Source organism: Cygnus olor, chromosome Z (genome assembly GCF_009769625.2).
Source record: "Cygnus olor isolate bCygOlo1 chromosome Z, bCygOlo1.pri.v2, whole genome shotgun sequence".
Taxonomy (NCBI): Eukaryota; Metazoa; Chordata; class Aves; order Anseriformes; family Anatidae; genus Cygnus; species Cygnus olor.
Genome location: NC_049198.1, coordinates 28,815,600 through 28,833,995, shown reverse-complemented (window position 1 = coordinate 28,833,995; position 18,396 = coordinate 28,815,600). Strand labels below are relative to the sequence as shown.

Sequence of the window (18,396 nt, the reverse complement as noted above, 5' to 3'; positions counted from 1 at the left end):
AGTTGGCCTTGGTCCACCAGAACAACCTATCCAGACCTCTCTGTAGCCCGTTCCTACCCTCAACCAGATCAACACTATGCCCAACTTGGTGTCATCTGCAAACTTACTGAGGCTGCGCTTGATCCCCTTGTCCAGATCATTGATAAAGATATTGAAGACAACTGGCCCCAGTACTCAGCCCTAGGGGACACCACAACTCTTTGGGCTCTGCCACCCAGCATTTTTTTTTTTTTTTTTTTAAACCAGCTAAGCATACACACATCCAAGCCATGAGCAGCCAGTTTCTCCAGTAGAACGCTATGGGAAACAGTGTCAAAAGCTTTACTAAAGTCTAGGTAGACAACGTCCACAGATGTTCCGTTGTCCACTGAGTACATCACATTGTCATAAGACATCAGGTTCATTAAGCAGGACCTGCCTTTGATAAACCCATGCTGAATGGGCCTGATCACCTGGTTGTCCTGTATGTGCCATTTGATGGCACTCAGGATGATCTGCTCCACAACCTTCCCCAGCACAGAAGTCAGACTGACAAGCCTGTAGTCCCCCCAGGTCCTCCTTCCAGCCCTTCTTGTAGATGGGCATCACACTTGCGAGCCTCCAGCCAACTGGGACTTCTCTGAATACCCAGGACTGGTGATAAATGATGGAAAGTGGCCTGGTGAACACTTCTGCCAGCTCCCTCAGTACCCTTAGGTGGATCACATCTGACCCCATAGACTTTAGTGTGTCCAAGTGTTGTAAGAGGTCTCTAACCATTCATTTACTCTTGGATTATGGAGGCTTACTCTTCTCTACATAAGTAATTTCACTAAATTTCTGCGTATGAAACCAATCATTTTTCAGAGGTGTTAATGTTTTTATTTTCATAACAAAATGTGATGTTTTTCAAAGTGTAGGTGACTTCTGTCTAATCCTGTTTTAGTTCAGCGTTGAAAAACTTGGATTATTTTGATTATTACTTGCCCACAAGAGAAGACATAAAATTATTTTGTGGGATACACTGTACTTTAAATGCAATGCCACTTTTATTAACTCTTTACTATCTCAAAGCTACTATTGCAGGTGAGTGTGAGCTCTATAATCACCCAGAGTTTCACAAAGGCTAAATAAAGATCCTAGCAAGCAGTTACTAGTTTGGTAGCTCAAAAAGATTAGGTTCCCCAGTAGGAAGTAGTTAAGATCTAGTTTCACTTGTAAAAATGCATTTTACGATTCAAGCTTGTTCTGTTATACTTAAAGCTGTCAATTCAAGTTTGTTTTTACATATTTACAGTTTTTCTAGTAATTTTTTGTAAGTAGTTGTTAAAAATGGTAACGGAGCTATAATGATGGTTACATGGAGCCTTGAAAATCACAGTAAATCTACTCACGGCTTGAAAACGTTTGGTACGCAAGGGCAATTTGTAAGGAGTTGTGTAATTGAGTAATTGTAGAGTTTGAGACAAATATGAGGTGCTTACAGCAACTGGTATGATAAAAAGGTGTCAAAAGACTGTCAAAGGACGTATACAAGTAATAGAAAGATGTGGGGATATTGCACAGTGAGTAGGAGCTTGTAAGCAATGCATCACTGGCTTTCGATACATTACAGGCAAGCGCTACTGGCTACACAGATAGCAAGAGCTATGACGAGCTGTACAGACACTTCACAGGCTAGTAGAGCTGCCGGCGGGGATGTGTCGGGGCTACAGACCCACGCGGCAGCAGCCGTTAGCTGTGTGGGCACCGTACCTAGCCGAAAAACCACCCAAATCTCCGTGCCGCCGTCCCCCAAATACACACACCCCACAGCAGCGGGGACACACGGCACCAGGAGGCCGACTTTCCCGGCCGCACGTCGCACAGCAGCGCACCCGCGGCCACCCCGGCCCCAGCGGAGGCACTGCCGCGACCGCGGCCGCGCCGACCGCAACCCGGCGGGCTCGGGCCGCCGCCGTCCCTTCCGCCTTAAGATGGCGGCAGCCGGACAGCTCCCCCACCGCCGCCAGCTCCTCGCTGCCATTTTTCGGGGGGTGAGGAGGGAGGGGGGCGTGGAGAGCAGCCGCCGCCGGGCGTTAACTTCCTGCCCGGCCCGCCGGCGGCAGCCCCCTCAGCCGGCAGCGGGTGCGGTGCGACTCCGCGGGGCCGGGCTCCTCCTCCCCGCCCGCCGGATGTGGCGTCGAGCGGCACCGGGCGGCCCCCGCGCGGACACGCCCCAGGCCACGGGCACGCCGCCGTTACTCGCCCACCCGCCCGCCGGCCCTGCGCGTGCCCGCGCGGCGGCGGGTGCGCGGCGGCGGGAGGCGCGTGCCCGCGTCCCGCCCTAGGGGGGAGCCTCCCCCGCCCGTCCCGGCGCCGTCAGTCAGGGCCAGCCCCGCCTCTTCCGGGCCTCTCCGCCTGGGCTGCCGCCTCCTCCTCCCTCGCTCGCTCTCCCTTTTGTGAGTTATAGCAACCGTTGCCTTGTGAATCAAGCGCCATAGTCACCGTAGTCCTGGCGACTGTTACCCATCAACAACAACCGCTCCTCTCCTGCTCCTCCTCCACCTCCTGCCGCTCCTCACCCCCATCCTCACCCCCTTCCTCGCCGTCACCCGCAACAACAACAACAACCACAACAACAGCGGCAGCAGCCGCCACCTCCGGCACCGACGACAGCGGGGACGCCGCAGCCCGCCTCAGCCCAGGTGAATATGCCCGGCGGCCGCACGCCGGCCCCCCCTCCGCGCTCCCTCCCTCCCACAGCCGCTGCCTCCCCCCCGGCCTCGCACCTCGCAGCATCCGGGCCGGGGACGCTCCGCCGGGACCTCCGCGGCCCCTCGCCGCCTCTCCCGGCACGGCCCCGCCGCCCCCGGCTGCGCGAAGCGGCCGGCGGGGAGCGCGCTGCGGGGAGGGAGGGAGGGAAGGAAGGAGGGGGGGTCGGCGGGGATGGGGTGCCTGTGGGTCGGGAGAGGAGGGAGCGAGGCTTACTTAGGTCGGCGGCACGCTGCTGGGACCGCCCGGACAATCGCTGGGATGCGGTGGGTATGCATCTACTGTCTGCGCGGATGGGGGATGTGGAATCTGGGGGCAGCGAGGCTTCGGATACAATCGAGATCGTATAGTTTAAAGTACGCAAAGAAGAAAAAAAATCAGCAAAATCGGGGGGGTGGGGGTGGGAGAAGCGGCCAGAAGCACGCCGAGAAGCAGGGGGTGTTTTTCCTCTCACTTGTAGGGGCCTTGTTCTGGTTCGTGTGACTGCTGGAGATGCAGATGTTTGTGAACTTCCGATGTCTTTTAACGATACTCCTGTGTTACCAGTCGCTTTCCGTGATTTCTGTAGCCCATCTTTTTTTCTTTTTCTTTTTTATTCATGATGTTGCTTCTTGTTTTCGGTAAGCTGTATTTTCTTTGTTTTGTGAGGTGTTTTCCCGTTTATCCAATACCCCCACCCATACAAACATACAGTCACAGTTTTTTTCTTCTGGCAGTCCTTCTGTTAGTCATTATTATTATTACTATGATGATGCTTTTATACTGCTGGTGTAGTATGGAACAGTGCCTTCGTAGATCTAGTTCATTCATAGTAAGTTAGGTTCATGTGGAGAGGATCTATTTGATCTTCCTTAAACTCTCCACAATGAAGGAAATCCAAGATATTTCACTGCCACTTCAAGTTTATGTGTGAAGCAGCTGGGGGATAAAAAAATTAAAAAGTCTTTGTGATTTCTCTTATAGCAACTGTATTTCAGGAGGATCCTTGGGAAAGAAGGAAAGAGGCACGTTTTAACCTCTCAAGGGATTGAAGTAGAAATTTTGTTATAAATGAGGATACTTTTCATTTTTTTTCAATGCAAAATGCTTATTCTCTTAATCTGTTTTTGTGGTTGCTTATCAACGTATAAAGATTTGTTTTGCCATTGTCAGAAAATCATACTTTATATACTTCAAAAAATATTTAGGATAAAATCTATTTTTGGTATCTATTATTGCAGTGAAATTCTCTTTTAGCATCTCTATAGCCAGTTGCACTCTCTTCCTTGACATGCCAAATCACCTGTCGGTGTGGCAGGCTTTTTTCTTTTTTGAAGTGGTGACTTACTTATTTCCTCATTGCTTTATTTAGTTAAACTGCTAAGAAAAAGCTTAATCAAAATGATGTTCTTGTTTTTAATCAAAAACCCACAATTTAATTGTATATCTCTAGAGGAGCCCTTTGTAAAATCCAAGGGTTTTTGTCAAAATTTAACAAGAATATGTTGGTTTATCTGGCATTGGGACTGCCAGTTAATGTGACAGGGTCAATTCTTCCAAGTTGCTATCAACTGCAAGACATTCTGTGTTGATATTAATACATCTTGAGGTAAGGCATACTGGCTCTTTGTTTTTTTTCTTTTGAATGTTTCAGGGGCCAAATATGTAAAGTACAAAATAAATTGTTTTGGGTGATTACCAAAGGCATCTACATTGTCATCTTTTTATTTTATTCAAGAGGAAACTGTTGAGTGGTAATTTTCTAGATAGTGCTGTGAAATAGTTTGAAAGATATTAAGAATATGCAGTGTGAGTATCAAGTCAGATAATGTCTGTATGCACTCAGTAGGTCATAGGACTGTATCAGTTGTATGGCACATTTAAATCTTAATGTAGTTGTTATTAGTTTTATCAGGTAGTATATGCGATTCATCAGTTGTGAAATGATTCCTTGCATCTACTGTTGTGGAGAAGTTAAGAGGTCAATTCTGCACCATGCCTTTGTTGAGAAGCCCTCTTTACAACGGGACAGAGCTCTGTTCAGGATGGACTCCTTTCCTGGGTGTTGAGGTCTGTCCTTGCAGAACATGCATCCAGATCCCTGGTAGCAATGGAAGTGTACAGGCTATGAGACAAACTCTGTTTTTCCTCTCAGAAGACACGTAAGGAAGTTTTTAAGTCAGATTAAAAGTACATAATTTTTTTCTAAACCAAAGACTTTTTTAGTATTATTTAACTGCATTTAAGGCTGCAGTTTGAAAAGTAGTAATGCAGCCATCATCACCTCATTTAATACTGTGGACTTTACTGGGAAAATTATTGACTCTATTCGTTTTGGAATGCTTTAACGGTCATAGATGAGATCTGCATTATGCACTTTGACTCCCTAATGCCCTCAGCTATCAAAATAGTTGGTTTTTGTGGTGCTAACCAGTGTTTGAAAATGAAGTGACCTGTGATTTTTTTTTTTTTATTGCTCCATTTTCATGACTTAGATTTTGTTAACTACATCATTGTTTCAATTGTTTCAGCGCATCCTAATGAGTCTTTCTGGATCATATGCTCTGTTGTGTTGTTAGCAAACTTAGACTGTGCTACTGTGGAGGAACGTTTTCATGATGTAGTGAAAATAAATGAAATGGGAATTAAAGGTACAGTGCTGTTAGAGAGTTTAAAGTCAGGGTGCTTTATTTGATAATTAGGTTTGGCTTTGTTAGCAGTATCCAGTTTCTTGTTTCTGCCTGGTACAGGAGTTTGTTAATCACAAAACTGTCTACAGATATAAATGTTACTATTTCTTTTCACTTACTAAACTTCGCATTGAGAAGAAAGGCTGTTGATTTTTTTCCTCTCTTCTTACTTGAAACTTAACCAAGTATATGAAATGAAATAATCTGTTATCATTGCAGCTCATTTCGGTGTTCTACCTAGTGGTGTGGTCTTCATGCTTTACTTTTTCCTCTTACAAAAGACTTTCTTTTAATATTCCATATTAGTTGCATTTTTACGTGTAGTCTCCAAAAGCTTACCAGCTTCAGATAGTGTCACGTGGAATACGTACATTTTTTAAAGGTTATTTTTTAAGACATATGACTCAGAAAATGCTTTTATAAATTGTTTTCAGTTGAAATGACATCTTGTGAATCCATCACAAATACAGACAGAATGAAAAATAAACTTTCAATGGTACTGTAGCATTCTTGTAGGTGGAGTTCAGTTCTTAAATCAAGCTTTTTGTCAAATGGACGTATTACAATACCAAAAGAAGTATCTTTTTAAATTATGAATGAAACTACTTATTTTTTACTCAGAAAGAGGAATGAAAAATTAATGAGTCTTTTGAACCATATAAGATAATTATTAAAATGAAGTTTTACTCTTGTACACAAGTTTAGCATTATTTTCATAGTTCTGATAAAGGCACTTTTATCTCTCTGTGATCGCAGGTATGATGTATACTCGTATTTTGGAAATTTAAGGAGCAGCACATATACTGATTTAGCTAAATCTAGTTTGCTAGGGACAGATGGCTGGTTTAAACAGGTGTCACTTTCATTTCTTGTGCATTGTGTTGAGACTTCCAGAGGTTCACAAAAGAGCTCTCTAAAGCAGGTGGTGTTCTCTGCTTTTGTGATTAGCAAAATTTACTTTTGTAGAAAAACTAAATGTGTTTTAATAGATAACATATCACAGTTAGAAGCATTCCATATAGCACAATCATATAATATTTTAAACTTACTTTATTATCAAACTTCTAGAGGAGATGCAACTATTTGGGTGTGAAATTTCGTGTTTTATGACTACGTGGACAGCTGTAGTCCTAATAATCGTCCTGCTTGCAAGACCAAGAGCAGAAAAACAGCTTGATGTAGCATTTGTTTCACTAAATTACTGATTTTTAAATTTGTTAAATATCACTAAGGATTTTTTAAAATAAAAATGACCTACTATTAAGAACATAGAATTAGTTTCAAACTTTTTTTTTTCTTGGTACTCCTAGCACAGCTGTGTTTTTCTTTCTTTTATTTTTTCTTTTATTCTTTAACATTTATAATATCCTTGTTATAAATGATTGCCACAAGAAAGAATGATTCTGAAATTTGACTTTTTTTTCTAACACTTCTTAGGCATGTGATTGTCTGTTACTGGGGCTCTTTTTTTTTTTTTAACAGTGCTTTTTGTATAACAATGGATGGTGTTTATTCAATTATTTTCCTTCTAGTAGATGCACCAGAGGGTGCTATGCTATTTGAAATACAAAAAGAAAAAAAAAAAGAAACCCTAACAAATCTTTCACTGAAATACAGTGATAACGTATTTGGGATTTAAATAAGTCTAACTGTTTTTTTCTAATTTTTTCTATGCATGGTGATATATCAAACTTATTTTGGTAATACTTTGTGAAAACTTATGGAAAAAATTGACTTTCGTATTCTACTGTGTGTGTAAATGTATGTATGTACACTCAAAATACAATCTGTGTTCACTGAAACTGAACAAATAGTTATATGTAAATTATGTCTGTGTAGCATACAACTGAAACAGTTTTTATTTATTGAGGTAGATTATTGCTCATCTGAAAAGCGAGGTGAACTTGCTTGAGACTAGCATTTTGTAGTGAGGTTTATTGTATGTTATATTTTTCATTTATAAATATATGTATATTCATATTCTATGTAATTTATTTATTTATGCCTGAATTCTTTTATAAAAAACATGTTTCTGCATGTATTTTTTTTTTTTTTTTGCTTTCTGACTGAAACTCTTCCTGGATAACATTGAGGTTAAAGCTTACCTGTTTACTTCTGAAAAAGTAAACAGAATAGTTAGTTGATCAGGATAGACAATTTTCTCTGCTGATAGTTAATTCTGGGAAAAGCAAAACAAATAATAATTAAAAAAAACAGTAAAAAAAAAAAAAGAAGTGTCTTCTACATATTTATGATGACAACTCGGTTCCATTTCAAAAGTTCCTCTATGAATATATGAGACTGACAGATTAGAATTTCATTTTTGTACCCTCTGAAGTTTAGTAATATCCATTGTTGTTCTGTACACTGCTAGACTAATAAGGCAATTTTGTTGTTGTTTTTTATTTACTTACTATTGTTATTTATTTATTTATTTATTTTACTATTGTTATTTTTTATGTACGTGGATGGATAATGGTGTCCAGTTCAGTGTAATTTGCCTTTGGAAAAGTGAAAATCTGCAGTCTGGAAGTTGGGATAGTATACCTTAAATTGCTTGGTTTTGCACACTACTTTTAGTTGCTTTTTCTTCTGTCATACCATGGTAAGTTGTTTAGTTTTAGTCCCCTACCTTCAGATTTAGTGCCCCAAAACTGAGAGATGGTGGGTGGAATATATTGCAAGTTGAATTTAACAAAGGGTTTATGATTTATAGTATAAATTTTAATAAGTATTGAAGGTTTAAATTCTAGCAATTCAAAGTTGCTCTGTAATTCCCAACATATTTCTAACATTACTTTCCTGTTGCAATTCTTACATGGCATTCATAACAATGCTATGTGAATATCAAAGCTTCTATATTAATCACAAGTTTGATCTAGTGTACTTGTAGTATTTTGTGACTTATGACTTGATTGATTAGCTAGAGGAAGGAAGTATCTGGCACTATTTCAAAAGGTAATTTCATCCCCCCATGAACCCAGTACATTGAGAATAGCTCATCTTTTTTGATCTTTGGGTGAACATGTAAGGCAACCATTGTGTAATGTATGTAGACTATATAATGATGTAGCACTATTTCTTTAGTTCTTTCGTGTTCTTCTTAGTGAAGTCTTATTTTAAATAAGTTTGTAATCTCTTTAAGGCGAGAACAATGTGTTTAGATTCCAATTTTTTTCAGGCTTTGGATACTGCCACTACAAATAATAAATAACTGGGAGCCACGTTTATTGTTCATCTGCTAAATAAATGGTTTCTATCTTCTGTTTTATTACTTCATAATAATTACTGTAGCTGTGTTTTCTCTTACATACCACCTCGAGTGCATTTTGTAAACACTTGAACTTACAATACTTAAGTCCCTGATGCAACATAGCAGAGAAGAAATAAAAATGAGCAAATCCCTAAAAAAGCACAGGATGTCCCTGTGCAGATGCTATTGAGTCAGTTTGTTCTATTTCAGTTAAGGTCTACTATTTTCTTTTTTGATTACCTCTTTTTGTACACTTACTATACTTTCCTTACAAAGGATGAAAAAATGAAATAGAATTCTGAGCCAGAACAATTTACGCTATAGCTATTAAGGTTACAGATAGCTGGTTTTTTATGATTTTGGGGAGCTAAAATTTAAAAATATGTTTTTATCTCATATGAGCTAGTTCATATCTGCTGAATTTTCAGGTGTTGAATTGTATGTAGTGTCTGAGGTACATTTGGTCTCTTTTCGCTAACATGCCTGTATTTTGGGCGAGAAGGCAGGGGAGTTGATCTTCAGTCACAATTTTAAGTCACAGAGTCACATTTTTAAGTCACAAAATCTGTTACTTTGACAATGGCATTGGATGTTTATAGGCCATACAAAAGTTTTTCTTGCTAGTGGTTAGATGATCAGGATTGCGAATGTAAGCTAATGCTCCTTGGTGTAGCCTGCTGAACATTATCCGTAAAGCATCTAGAAGAGTTAGTATTTGTCTTCGTAGACTGTCTAAACAAAATGATACACTATCGCCTGAGCTTTATCGTCATCATCTCCAGGTGCTAACAGCTGAGAGTGCAGACTGAAAGTGCAAGAGTTAGATGAGTTGAAGTACAAAAAGTAGCTACCTGCTAAGGAGGGATAAGTCTATAGGTAGGTGAAAGCAAAAATAACAATATAATTGCCGTAACTGTGGAAAGAGTTCAGAACGTCAGGATTTCTGTCTTATGTCAGAATGTCTCAAATCTGAAGATTCTATTTAACTGCTGGAAGGAAAAAAAAAAAGTTTTCTGTGTTCTTACAGCCCTGGCTTTTTATTTTTTTTTACGCCCTCCTCTTTTTTCCCTCTTTAATAACATCTGTGCTGTATTCTTATCTCTTTGTAGTTCTGTAGCTTGACATAAGCAGGGGAGACAGTTGCTTTACAAACCTACTGAAGGAAGAATGTTTCCTCCTCTATGTTCTTGTTGATTAAATGTACAATGTGGAAGAAACATGAAGAAGTGTGTGTGGCTGTACAATAAGGATTGCCAAATCGTATTTTTAGTTAAGTTTTTATACACTGTATTTATTATTGCTATTCAGCATTATTTGCAGTGGGTAAAGATGTAAAGAAAAAAGGAATTTACTTGCTTAAATTAAAAACCAGTATTTGTTTTTCAGGTAGTTTTTTTAGGAAAACAGTTGTTCTATAATAACCACATTTAAACTAAATTTACTCAAAATTCCTGACTAAAAATCGGAAATAACTTAATGGTTGGATCATACATGTTTTTGTGTCAAGTTGTAGAAAATTAATCAGTGTTTAACTAAATATATATATATCTACATAGTCTATTGCACCTATTTATAAAATGAATAAATGTTTTATGAAATATATTTAAATTACACCTGCAGGAAGGTCTGACTGTATTTAAAGTTACATTAGCCTTGGCTAGTGAGGAACAGTTGAACTACCTGCATAGTAGCTGTTTCCTCAAATTAACTGTTAGCCATAAGATGAAATTAACATGTTTGTTTATGGAGCAAGTGGTAGCTAAGGCTATGCCAACATGCAGATTTCTGTGTAGCATTTAGTGCGCTATTTTATGTGGTCCGTTCTATTAAACCACTTCATCTGAGTGGCAAGTTGCAAAAGAATTGATAAATAATTCTTCCATATTTATTTTATTATTTTACATGGGATTTAGTAAATGGAGAAGTGTGGAATACAGTATATGTTTTCAGCTCCTCAGAGTTCCTTCTGTTTAACAGTAATAGCAATTACCCTAACTTCTAAAAGGATTATTCTTTGGACTTTCTGAAAGGCTTTGAAAACTTTTTCCATGAGCTATATCATTGATTCTCTTGTTTTAGGGAGTAAAACATGCTCAGCTTTAGAATGGAGGTATGCAGCACAGAAACATGGCTCTGTTCTGTTATTTTCTGGAAATGCTTTTATGGTCAGATTTGTATGTTGTGGTCAGGCAAGTGAGAATGTGCTAGGATGAAGGCACAGCTCTTTGTGGCATTTTCTCTCTTCAGCTTACCAGGTACCTTCTGACTGAAGGTTGTCCTGAGTTACACCATTTTTCTCCCAACTGCTCTGAAACTCCTTTTTACGGTAAAAACAGTAGTCCTGACAGAGTATGTCCAGGAACAATAATGAGCAGGTAGGTTTGTAGAGATTTTGGTGCACTGTATCTATTGTTATATGAGATGAGAGAGGTTTATCACCTCAGGCTGGTTTGCAGAAAGAATTCAGAAGGTTTTGTGACTGAAGTATGCTTCATGATACAAAATTAAGTCAAAACAAGGAAAGATTTGTTAAGGTTTAGAATCAGAGTTAGTCCTACAAAGCAATAGTATAATTTATCATACAAGCAGTGATTCTAATTTATGGAATGGGACTTCCATTATTTTAAACATTGGGGGCTTCCAGTATTTTAAACATTGTGGGATTTATTATTATTGCTGGTTCAGTTGCAACTGCTTGGTGTGTTTTTTAAAATTACTATCTCAAATAATCCAGATGGTCAGTAGCCAAACAATATGAATTTACAAGCTTGAGTTTGCGTAGTCTGGGATACTCAGAATCCAGTTGTCACATCACATCAGTAGTTGTTTGGGGAAATGGATATTATTAGGATTTAAATTTCAGATACTCAAATTACATTTCATAATACTGATACGAACCACTGTGTCTAGTTTCCTTCTTCCAAGACGGCATGAAAGTGCTCAGTATCTTCACCACTTGCCTTCCTTTTGGTATATATCTCTGTGGTGTCCTGATTGATTTCCGAAGGAACTGACATTTCTTGTCTTATGGGAACCGCTATCCACAGAATCATGACTTCAGTGCAGCAACCAACTTTCACGACCGTAGGAAGGTTGCTGTTCATATGGCCATGAGTCACAAGGTGTGTATCACAAACATATTTCAGGTAACTGAGATGAATGGGAGCTTTAGTATTTGTTTGCCTGTGAAAGACTGCCTTTCAAGGGTTTCCACTGCTTAATTTCAAGAAAGCCTTTTAGGTTATATGGCTGGGACCCAGAACAACACAGTGTTGTAAATCTTGGCATCTCTTACTGGCTTATGTCCTCAGTATTGTCAAAAACACACGGTACAAGTTCTTGTGTCAGTATGTTTGTGTTGCTGGTTACATGGTATGATCAAAGGATCCACAAAGATGATGAAGGGACTTGAGCATTTCTCCTGTGAGAGAGATGGGAGACTCTTCAACTTGCAGAAGGCTAAGGGAGGATCTTCTCAATTTATATAAATACCCGAAGGGAGGGAACAATGAGGACAAAGATAGGCTCTTCTCAGAAGACAGAACAGGAGACAGTGGGCACAAACTGGAGGTTCTATCTGAGCATCAGGTAACACTTCTTCACTGTGTGGGTAACTGAGCAATGGCACAGTTTGAGCACAAGGCACAATGGCACTGAGCACAGGTTGCCCAGAAAGGTTGCCATCTGGGCATGGTCCTGGGTAAGCAGTTCTAGGTGTCCCTGCTTGAGCTGTGGATTGGACCAGATGGCCTCCAGAGGTCACTTCCAACCTCAGCCATTCTGATTCTGGGATGGATACAGGTTGGGGAGCAGCTTTGTGGAGAAGGCCCTCATGGGCAGTAAGCTGAACAGAAAGCAGCAGTGTGCCTGGCAGTAGAGAAGATTGACAGTATCTCTTGGGCTGTAGGAACAGGGCTACAGTGGGGAAACTGAGGGGAGTGATTATCTTGCCCCATTCAGCAATTATTAGGCAACATCTACATCCATGAGCAGTTTTGCCCTCACCTTTCCAGTAATACAGGAAATATGGTAGTAAACTGGAGTAAATTCAGAGGAGGGCTGCAGAGACAGGAATGCACACATACCTATGAGGGACACTGACGGACTTGGGTTTGTTCAGTTTGGAGAAGAAAAAGTTTCAGTGGTCCTAACAGCAGCCTTACCTAATACCTGCAAGGAGGTCTTCAAGATGTAGCCAGGCTTTTCATAACAGTGCATAGTGGGAGGATGAGAGCCAATGTTCGTAAGTTGAATCAAGCAGTTTACTCTGGAGAAAAAATCTTTCTCCCTGTGAGGACAGTCCAGCAATGCAGCTGTGACCAAGAGAGGTTTTACCTTCTCTGTCCTTGGAGATTTTCAAGCTCTGACTGGATAAAGCCTTGAGGAGCTGGTCTCTGACCCCACACCAGTTTTGGGAAGGAGGTTGGATTTAGGACCTGAGGTCCCTGGTGGCTTGAACTACACTGTGTTTTTGCTTGTGATTCCTCTTATAAAGCAGGATTTCCTAGCCTGTAATCTAGATTGTTTTCTTTTTCTTTTTGGACAGTTCAGTTTTGTAGGACTTCAGTTGAATTGTCACCTTTGGAGGGAAAAGAGGAGGGATGGCGTCGTAGGGATAAAAGCACAAAATAGTAGTTTTGAGATGTATCACAAAGACAGATTGGATGCACAAGAGAGTATCTCCCAACAGCTCAGAACTATTGTGTTCCTTTTTCCTTCAGTGTGTTATTATGGTTATGTTACTTTGGCTGTGACAGTTTATTCTCTGGGCTTTACAGACTTAGGACTAGACATAGATTGGATTCTGTGCATTTATTTATAAAATGCTTTACAATAAAGCCTTGAGAATTTTTGCTGGAATCTTGTAGAGGCAAAAATAATAGCAGGAGAAAAAAACATGCAGTAAGAGGGAAATTTATTTTATAAATTAATTTAAAATTAATTTATTATTTATTATATATTATATATTTATTATATAATTTATTAATTTATAAATTTATAAATAATATAAATATAAATAAATAATTTATTTATAAAATTTATTAGGATTCTTCAAGACAAGATGACTGTAAACAAAGGGATATAAAAAGCAAGAAAAGGAAAGACTTGGACTAAACACCTGGCAAAGCCAAATCCCAATTGTTGATTTGTGTTTGCTTTTATTTGTATTTGTTTATTAAGGTCTTAATTTCCTGTTCTTAACTCTTTTGTTGTGATAAAAGACAAAATTAAAAAGAGAAAACCAAGTTTTCTTGTTTAAAAAAAAAAGGTTAAAATTTAATTCTTAATTGAAAGTATTAAATTGAAATTTAAAAATCTTACTTGAAAGTATTTAACGTTAGTAATTTTAGTAGTTTTGGATGATACTTCAGCTCCAGTTCAAAGGTTATTGATGAAGCAATCTGTATTTGACTAGCTGGTGGGTGATCTGTAAATGATATATAAAACGTATAAAGACCTGAAATCTAAAGAGTTCTTCTTTGTGATGAGGATATCTAAAATATTTGGCTACAACTTGCCTCTGTTCGTGTTAATTTTGGTAAGAACTGGTCTGTTTCAATAAAGGATGTGGGAAGTGAAGATGACAATTTCTGAGTGTCTGAAAAGAGATGTCTGTTTAGAAAAAAAAAGTTAGCTTTATCATATTGCTGCAAATATAAATAGTGATGATGGAGGTGAAGAGCAGTGATCCGAGGAAGTGTGTGACAGTATCTACTATTCGTGAACTCAGAAAAATATTTTCTGAGTCAACAGTCCTATTGATTGAAGTAGTTCTGACTATATTGTTTTGGCTGGGGTTTGATCACTGTGGGACATTCAGATGCTAAAGTCCATAGCAATATTAATGTATCTCTCACTCATATGCAGGACTGCTTGAGGGATACGCAAAGAAATACTGTACATATTGCTAACTGTGATAAATACAGCTGTGATAGTCAAGACAGTATTAGAAACTGATTCCATTACTTAAATGCTGATGTTTCATTTTGGAATAAAACTAAACAATTAAGGCATAAACAAGCAAATACATGATTCAGAACCTGCATTTTGATTGTGTTCATAAGTTGTTAAATTTACTTCTCTCAAATTTGAGAATTTCACTTGAAAGGGTTATAAGATTTCTGTGAGGCATTTGCAGTGCATTTTTTTCTTGGAAAATACCTTTTTTTTTAATGTGAACTAAATAATTGAATGCACTGTGAAACTTGAAATGACCTAAAGGATCTAGCACCATATATTCATTGTATTCAGTGTTGTTGTTGTATGTATTTTAGATTTTGATGTTGCCATATTACAAACAGGATAGGTAAGGGTACCTATTTAATAGTGTTATTTTACTGTTATTTGGCAATTCTGAAAAACCAGAGAGACAATTACATATACAGTATATACGTTTGCATATGTGTATATATGTATTGCATAGCCTTACATCCCTTTAAGATTTACAAAACATACTCACTAATCTTCATCATGTACACTTTCAATGCGTATGTCATCGAATATTCTTTATATATCAGTTGTTTTCTGGCATATATCCTATGTGTGCACAAGTATGGAGCAGAAATTTTATTAAACAATTATAAAAGTCTATCAACATTACCTTTAATTAAACCCTCTTTTGAAAGTAATGGCACTTACATTACCTAAACACTAGGCTCAAGCTTTTTGTCAGATTAATTGAAAATTTTTGTTAGGAGTGTTCTCTGATTTTATAAGCCAGAAAAACAAACAAACTATGCTTTGGATCTAGCTGTTCTGAGATTCTGTATAATCCATTTGTACTGTGTATGTATAGAAATCTCGTAAATGTAGGGATTTGCTAACTACTCACAATCACAATCATATGGTGCTATCTCAGTTCATGTCTTTTTTTTTAATTATTTTTTGTAATTAGTGGATTTCTCTTTATTTTTTTTTCAATTTTGTCTCCTGGTATGTTGTTCAGTATTCATCACTTTATTTGGCCTTTAGGCTGTCCTTTCTTCTTGTTCTATCTCAGTGGTTTTGTTTTGGAGATGAAAAACCATGCAAGATAATTTCCAGTATAAAATACATCAACGAGATATGCCTATTTGAAGCAAGCCATGTATTTGTTTTTCAATACTTTTTTAGTTTCAGTATTTCTGTTACAAGAACCATTGTGTTTTTTCACAATGTTTTATTTCCACATGCTTTATTGAATCAATCTTAAATGGGAGCCTAGAGAACTGTTTCTCCAAGAAGTGCAGTGTTAAGGAAGGATTAATAATTTTAGAATATTTTTTACAAATATACACCTACAAACTAAAAACAAACACGCTGAAGCGTTTGTTTTTAAGTCACACATGGAACAAAAATAAAACATATTGGTGTCTGCCCAAGAAATGCAAGCTGAAACTTGTTCAAATCACTGTCTTCTAAGATGCTTACTACTGTCAGGTTATAAAAGCAGAGTGGAATGCATTGTTTGGGAACATCTTTTAGTGAAAGCTGGACAGAAAGCCATGTGGGAGTTGCTGTTAGGTTTTGTGTGGTGCTTTTTGGATTATTTGGGTTAAGGAGTTTCTTGGTTTATTTTGTGTTTATGAATTTATGTATGTTTTTACATTCAAAAAGTTTTTCATTTCATGAAGTACTAAGACACTAGAATTATTTTTATTTTTTTAAACATTTATGGTAATAGCAGAGCTTTGTGAATAAATATATGGTTATGAAAGATAAGACATTAAGAAAGAGTTACATGAGAAAGCAAACATCATTAAAACAAGTATCTTAAATGTTGTTGTCCAGTGTGATACTGAATGTCAGACATGTTTGGTAATACGATATTTTTTTGTCATCACATACAGCGTAATACATTTCATATGCTTTTCACGTAGAATTTCTGTTGTTGGATTTACTCTTAACTGGAATATATCTTCAAAAAAGAAGGAACATGATAAACATAGTGATAATATTAAATTACCTCTTACACCTATAGTTGGGTGGCAGAAGATGGGAATACTTCTATCATCAGTTAACATCTATCTCCGTTTTCTTTTTCATAATCTTTTACCAATGCAGAATAATACTGCTTGATTTCCTTTTGAGATAACTTTGTTACAAAAAATATTTTGTAATACAATTTGTAATACAATTGTACAATACAATTGTAATACAATTTTACAATTACTGTGCTTTCAACATATGGGTGCAAAGCAATCGATTTTTAAGGAAATACTTACAATTCAGATGATGGGAGAAGGTAAAGGATATCTGGAACATAAAGCAGCATTTAAAAATAAGGGTAGCCAAAACATGTACCAAATTTTGACATTTCTTTGTGAATACTTGTTTGAAAATCACAGGAAAAAATAATAATGGAATATTTTCTTCATACATATGCTTAAATATTGTTCATTCTTATTTTCTCTTTTTTTTTTAACCTAGACAGCAAATTAAAGTAGATACCAGTCTTTAAATCTTCCTTCATGTCAACATTTTCACTTCTTTTGCAATTTATGACTTAGTCTTTGCTGCCTTAATATATTATTGCTTGTAGTGATGTTTGTTTATATATATATATATATATATTGCCACTGCAATTCTATTTGTAATATTTTTGGTACTTGTTTTCAGTTATTAAGCTCCTCAGTTCAGTATCCACTGTTTTTTCCTGTTCCAGATTGTATGCCTGGCTTGTATGTGGTTTAATATTTAACAGTTTACCTGAGATAGTGGGGTGTGACAAAGCTGCTAAGCATCACACATGGGGTATTGCTGACATGCATCCAGCTGGGTGGTGGGTTAGCCTGCAGCAGCTACTGATCTTCACCTTCAGGGACTGCACAGTGCTGCCTTTGCTAGCAGCCACTTTGCCACCTTTTTTACTAGTTTCAGGTGCCAGGGTCTTTTGCCTGCTTCTTGTAAATGTCTACAAATTCAACAGTTAAAAAGTACATTTTGAAAACACATTCTGAGGAAGATTCTTTTGGCCAGTTTTCTATCACTGCAAAAAGCATGTATTGTACTGTTCAGCAGTCTGAGAATAGGTAAATCTCTCCCACCCCTGGGGAAAAAAATGCATTGAGGAATGGGAGACTCCAGAGATCTTAAAATTCTTGTTGTTGTTGTTATTAATTACTTTGAACTTCTAAAAGTGTGCTCAGTTGACATTTGCTAAGATTTCTGCAGAACCCATTAATATTTACTTGCTATTTTAGTGGTATCAGAGGGCTAAGCTTCCATGACTGGTGGAGCTGGCTGAGGAGCTGCTGCTACTTGCAGCGGTGAGATTGTCAGAATGTGTCTTGGAAAACATATACACAGTCCTCTGTGGCAGAGGCCAACTTTGGGGGGGGGGGGGGGGGGGGGGGGGAAGGTGAGGAAGGGGGGAAGTCCGGGTCATCCCAAGATATCATCAGTTATTATTCTGTTTACAACCATGATTTTCTTCACTCATTTCCACACTTAGTTGTTTCTTGGTCAAACTTTAGACCAGTTCGTTCATAGTAATTTTTAAATATTTAAGTAAGTCCAACCATATTGATCAACCTCAAAGTATTGTCTGGCTGTTTCAGTTCAGGAAAAACTGAGCATTAAGGTTTGAAATGTTCAGATTGGGTAGTTCCGTTTAAACCTGGAACTCTTTTGTAATAGTGTGAGAAGTTGTGTTTGTTCAGAGATCCAGGTTTCTTCTACCTGGTTGTTTTGGATTCTCTCAGCCCCTTGTATTTATATACATATCCATTATCGCTTATATGCGATAAATTCAAATCTATA

At 38.1% G+C, this 18,396-nt stretch overlaps 1 protein-coding gene across 2 annotated transcripts in view; it reads left to right on the top strand.

Annotated features, from left to right (window-relative positions):
- The first annotated feature begins 2,311 nt into the window (after nucleotides 1-2,311).
- The window catches only part of RFX3 (regulatory factor X3), a 125,267-nt gene continuing 109,182 nt past the window's right edge, over nucleotides 2,312-18,396 (top strand). For both annotated transcript variants that reach the window (XM_040540791.1, XM_040540788.1), the window contains exon 1: nucleotides 2,312-2,666. The gene's annotated coding sequence lies outside the window, so the exon portion shown is untranslated. The remainder of the gene's footprint in view (nucleotides 2,667-18,396) is intronic.